The sequence below is a fragment of the Oenanthe melanoleuca genome, chromosome 1A, assembly GCF_029582105.1.
Source record: "Oenanthe melanoleuca isolate GR-GAL-2019-014 chromosome 1A, OMel1.0, whole genome shotgun sequence".
In the NCBI taxonomy this organism is placed as follows: Eukaryota; Metazoa; Chordata; class Aves; order Passeriformes; family Muscicapidae; genus Oenanthe; species Oenanthe melanoleuca.
Window position 1 is genome coordinate 2287928 of NC_079334.1, and position 6139 is coordinate 2294066.

The window sequence follows — 6139 nt, forward strand, 5'->3', positions numbered from 1 at the left end:
ACCCTGTAAGGCAGGGTGAGAGTCCCTGTCTCCGCACCTGAGGGGGGAAACGGAGCTCCCCGAGCCCCCAGCCCGGCCGCCCTGTAAGCGGGGCAGGGCTTTTTCCCAGCCGTGGCAGTGTTCTGCCTGCTGCTGGCCCCTGGCCAGCGTGACCCCCTGTACTCGGGGCGCGTCACAGCCTTTGTCCCCGTAGCAGCCCTGAAGCGCCTCAGCGCGTCGAGGCCCCTGTGCCCTCCCCACGGTGCGGTGCGGTGCAGGTCTGGTGCTTTTGTCTCCTGCTGAGCACTGGGGGTGGCTCCCTTGAGCCCTTTGGCTGCACGGAACTCGCTCCCTCTTCTGGGACAACTGTCTTCCCCTCCCTCCCTCCCTCCCTTGTCATTGCGTTAGGTGGTGTGAATGAGCCCGGCGCGTTTATGCTTTAGCCCCCCTTTAGAAATAGAGCAGTCTAGCTTAGGCTTCCCAGGAGAGCCCGAGGAGCTCCGTGCAGCCACAAGCCAGTCCCCAAAACGCTTGCGTGGACAAAGTGTCTGGCCTCGCCCCTGCTTTCTGCGGAGAGCACGAAGCCGCTTAACGGTAGCGTGGGCAACGTGACCCGCCTGTAGCCAGGGCCTGGGTCTGGGCCTATGGTGCCCTTTGTGCTGGTGAACTGGCAGCGTGCGGGCCCCTTAACCTGGGCACGTGTCAGGAACTTGCTTGTCCCTTTTTCCCCAGGAGCAGCCCCAGGGCCCTGTAAGCAGGGCTGGGGAGGCTGCTTTAGCCCGGTGACAGGAACTTCTGCGCCCAGGCCTTTGCCCCTAAGCGGGGCGCAGGCCGGAGCCCGTGCTCCGTGGTGCTTGTTGGGGGGTGCCGGGCTGCGGGGGGCGGCCCCGTAAGCGGGGTTGTGTGCGCCCCCTGGTCTCGGCGGGCGGTTGGAGGGACCCCCTGTAATCAGGCGGGTGTCCCTGGCCCCGGCCTATCAGAGGCGTGGGGCCAGGAGTGGTGGGGCCGGGCGTGTGCCCTCCCTGTCGCCGGGGCTGGGCTCCTGGCCCCTGGGGCCCCTGGGGTCCTTGGCCTTTAGGCCGTGAGTTGGGCTGCCTGACTGTGGAGTCTGGTTCCTGTTGCCCTGGGGGAAGGCCGAGCTCCGTGGCTCCCTGGGTGTGGACCGGCCTGTAAGCAGGCTGTGGGTCTGGGCGCCTTTGTGCGCCCTTCAGCTGGCAGCCTGCGTTGAGCGCCCTCCCCGTTAGTGGGGAGTGGGCCCGAATTGGAGAGAAGGAGCCTCCGTAGGCCTTGGGGACCAGGGTCCGCCCTGTAAGTCGGGGCCGGTGCTCTGGAGTCCCGGGCATTTTGCAGTGCAGGCATCGGCTTGAGCCCCCTGTAAACAGGGGTGGAGCCTCTTGCGCGCTGCTTTGCTTTGTGCCCAGCTTCTTTTGCCCAGAGGGCCCGGCTCCCAGCGCGGCGTTGGACTTTGGCGGACGTCGAGGTGGTGAGTGAAGCTGCAGTTGGGGGCTTTTGGGCTGTTGGGGGGTTCTGTGGGCGGTGGGCTGGCGCGCGAGTCTCGATGTGGGGCTGGTGGGTGGCGGTTCCCTTTGGGAGCTGGAGCTTGTCAGGCCTGAGTGCGTCGTCGTCCATTAGCAGAAGCCGAGGGACGACGGGGCAAGAGCAAGCTGGATGAGCGAGAGCTTCGAGGTCAAGAGTGGAACGGCGTGACAAGAGTGAGCTTGGAGCTGAAGAAGGAGCACGAGAGGCCCTCTGGGCAAAGGGCCTTGGTGGCACGGCCAGGGCACCTTCAAGGTGCCGCGGCTGACTTTGCTTGTGCTGGGCGACCTCCCTGCGTTGCGGGGCTGCGTCTTTGCTTTGGTTGGCCTTTTGCCGTTGTGCTCCTTTGGCTGCCTGGAGACAGGGGCAACCCTGTAAGCAGGGTGAAGAGTCCCTGTCTCCGCACCTGAGGGGGGAAACGGAGCTCCCCGAGCCCCCAGCCCGGCCGCCCTGTAAGCGGGGCAGGGCTTTTCCCCAGCTGTGGCATCTTTGTTCCTGCTGCTGGTCCCTGCCGTCACATTGCACCATACAGTGTTTTCGGGGTTTATTGTATTCAAATGATCATTGTGATCACTGACAATAATTACAATCTTTTGCCTGAGTCTTAGGGAGCCAAACTGAACTAACTACCGATACGGGAATGCTCTTGCCTGCCCATTTATCATCATCCTGACTAGTGGATTAAAAATTATTTTGGTCACACCAGAGTAGTACTCAAAATCAACACTGCCCTGAATGTAAAGTGAGAGTGAACCAATAACTATGCTTAACTTTTTTCATAAATTTTAATTTGCAACATCTGCCTTGCCTGCTCTGTTTTCTTTGGGAATGTTTTGATATTTGTTGTTTTTCTTTAAGGTCCTGGCACCTGAGGTCTAGGGATTAGGTTTTGTTCTCTGCTGTCTTCTGAAATAAAAGTAACTCTTTCAGTTTTTAATAAATGCTTCTAAATGTTGCCTCTTCATGGCAGGCTGTGGACTGGTTCTTCCTATGGTGCTGGGCTGCCAGACCCAAAGCAGCTGGAAGTGTTTTTAGTAACTCCTGTGGAAGTGTATGTCTGGTATCAAGGTTTTTGGAAAACTGCGTGCCTATCCTCTGCTGGTGTAAAGAATAGGGGGACCAAATTCATGCTTAACTCTGCACGTAAAAAGATTGAGAAAGCGAATGGAAAAACAAGTTGCCACAAGTGTGTATTTCCCCACAGGATTTGCTCCAATGTCATGGTTTTCTTGCCAGGTGAGTTATTTGTGGGATTCAGGATATTTCTGTAGCCTAAGAGGTTGTGAAGAGACACTTAAATGTGAGAAAGTTTTCCAGTGCTGTCATTTCCATGTCCTGCTCCAAGAGGATTGTACAAATTGTGTACATTTGGAAATGGTTCTGTTTTCAGTCTTGAAATTTCAATCCACTCCCACCTCTAGTGGGACTAAAATAGGGACTTCCCTAAACTTAGGAAGCTGTTATGAAGGGGAAGATGATTTTGTCTTTGATTTGATAGGCACTCTGATCAGGTGCCTATCATAAGCAATATGATTTATGAAAAAGAAAATAATATTTGTGAGCAGCCCCAAGATAAAATTTGATGTTATTGTTAATTTTGTAGGATTGGTTAATAAAAATAAGTAATACAGAAATCAAGGAATGGAGGTGGCCATTGGGAAGAAAAACAAAGAAGATCTTCATATATTTTCTGTTTTGCATGGAGTTTCCCTGGAAGGGCACATTTGAATCAGAATAGAAATGGTTTTTATGCTTCTAGAGTGAAGAAGTGTGAATTCTCCTGATGAACAGCGTGTCCCCTTACCCAGTAAACACTTCTCATTTCTGATGTTGTTTGAATCCCTCTTTCAAACAAAAGGTTTAAAATATGAGAAACAGAAGTGAAGGATACAATTTTTTTTTTCTATCTGTGTCTTTCACTTAGCCTCACAAGAAACATCATTGAAATTGTGCTGGGTTTACACCTCTGTAGGGACTTCAGCAGCAATTCCTGCATGAATGAATAATGTGTGTAAAATGTGATCCACTCTGCAAAGCTTTCCTCCAAGATATTTCTGTTCAATGAACTCTTATCAGTTCAGACCTAGCTCCCCAAATTCAAATCCCAACTTTCCTAGTGTTTGGAAAAACCATCGTATTTACCAATTACCTTCAAGCTTTTAAAATTTTTATTTACATCTACATCCTGGCACATAAAAAACTATTCCACATACTTTATTCTTTTTTGTAGCTGTTTTTTCCAAATGAAATAAACCAGGCAATGCACAGACTAGATTACAAAGATTTTACCTGCTGCTCTGAGGCCAGGTGTGCACATAACCAACACTGGGGAAGCACATTTCTAATTTTGCTGTACAAGACTGGACATTAAATGAGAATTTCCATTCAGAGAGAGCAGCCTTCCTTTAAGGGCATGAACAGCATGAGGTAAGAAAAGTATATTCAGGTATTGTCTGCCTTGATTATACCATCTCTTTTGGCTTTTCACAGGACTAGGAAACTAACTGGCTTGCGTTCTCAGCAAGTTACTGAAGTGTAATAGCTCCCCCTGCCAGGTTTAGATAATAAACTACATTTCATACATGTGTAGATAGATATCTTCACACACACTCCAGAAATAAATTAACACCTATGTTACCATTTGCTCTCACTGCTTTAATCTTCACTGAGTATTAGATTAAAAAAAAAAGTGCCCCTGCTACCTAATGTGTATTAAAGAAATTTCGTAAAACTTTCAAAGGAGCAGATATTAATTTGAATTCAGTGTAGGTGAGAGAAATGTAAAATTATTCCAAACAGTAAGGGAGAAGTAAACTAAATTACAAAATTTTAATTTTCCTTTAATTTGCTGTTAACTTTTCAGCCTTCTATCAAATTAACCTATTTTTTAATCTTAGGCAATTAATTTCATGAAAGGTAACTGTGGTCCAAAACTGTTGGCTGCTGGCAAGCTGGGACCAAATTCTTTTTGTGTTGCACCTTGTTTGGGCCATTTTTGTCTTCAATAAAGCTGATGGAAAAAGTTCAGAGCGTACAACCTTAACCTTCAGAAACCTACGATTATGACTGAAACAAGTCCTACAGATGATTCTGAAAGTCCAGCTATTTTAAAAAAATGGTAGCTGAACAGTTAGAATTCAAATCTCTCATAAAGTCCCTAGTCTTAAAAACACTTAGCAACTCTATGGACACATCAAAATGTCTGAATACATGTTGATACCTATAAAGGCGATGCAATGGGAATGACTGGGCTGAAGTACTTTTTGTCCGAAAATCACAGCACTCTCTGTGCAGCTCTTCAAAGAGGGAAAGGGAAAGGAAAGGAGTTGTTTTGTATCACAGGCCCTTCTTTCTTTCTCACAAGTTTCATCAAGCAGGGCTTGTGCCCTCTTGCCTTGATTAGTAAAACCCAGCAGAGTAGATGCTGCTGGGCAAAGAAAATAAAAGTTGCAAGAGACAAAATCACAGGTTGAGTCATTACCGTGCTAACATTTACATCTAATAATACAAAATAACTAAATTACCAGTGTTCTCCTGAGTTTTGAAATAGGCTGTTGTGGAAGATCAGCCTGCACAGCCTGCACATCCTGACTGCAAAGGTAGCTGGGACTAAATGTAGCCTACGGAACCTCCTTTTATTTGAACATCTTTTGTACTTTGATCCTCTGAAAGGAATGGTGCCCTTTGACAGCATTGTTCCTGGCAGAAACAATTACTCTGGCTTGAAAAAAAAAATCGCTGAAGAAAATTAGGTGCTGAAATGAAGAAGTCCTAATGTGTCTTAAAATGCTCAGTTAAAATAAGAGCGGCAGGCAATCTCTTATGTGTATACACAAACACTCATGTATGAAGGCTTATGTGTATCTAAACACATGTATATGCATACAAGTGTATGTATATGTACACTTACACACATGGATCTCTCTTAAAAGCCTTAAATAGGTATATACATACAATGCAAAGTGACCCAAGAAGAGAGCACAAGTGATTCAGGAAAGAAGTCAGCCCACAAGCTTCAGCTGAAGGTCAAAAACCCCAAAGCTGAAGAGTGCTGAAAGCCAAAGGTCTGACTCCTAAGGCTTTATAAATTTCACTTTGTTTTCTTCCATTTCTCTTTCTTTCTCTGTTTTTTCCACCGTTTTCTTACGATGTTCTTTTCATCTTCCCAGTGCAGGGTGCCTGCTCCATGGCTTTTGCTTTATCATGCTGGTGCGTTCAGTGGCATTTGTTTCTCTAGAATCTGCTCACACCACAGGCTGTACAAACACAAACCCACTCTTGTGACGCTGGCACACTGGTGATAAGCTCCCCGGGCACCAGAGCAGCTTTCCCTGCGGGAAATTCAGTGGGTGGCTCACCCCTGCTCCCGAGAGCCCTTTGCATTGCAGCTCGTCATTCTGCAGGGCTGCAGAGCCGGAGAGGGCAAAGAGCCCCCGAGGGACAGAGCTCAGCCACTCGCTCTGGCAGAGCCGGGCTTTGCTTTACCAAAGAAAACCAATTAATATCTTTAACCATAGGAGCATCTCTATTTGTACTATTGCCCATACTGCAGTGTTACAGCAGCTTAAACAATGCAATATTGCTGAATTTTTCCTGACGGTCTTGCACATGGTCAGCTTCTTAT

General features: G+C 48.0%; 1 long non-coding RNA gene across 1 annotated transcript; it reads left to right on the forward strand.

The window, feature by feature from the left end:
- Nucleotides 1-1373: 1373 nt before the first annotated feature.
- On the forward strand, nucleotides 1374-2479 carry LOC130248613 (uncharacterized). The gene is made up of 2 exons (XR_008839671.1): nucleotides 1374-1462; nucleotides 1612-2479. It is a non-coding gene; the product is annotated as an uncharacterized LOC130248613 (long non-coding RNA).
- Nucleotides 2480-6139: the final 3660 nt, after the last annotated feature.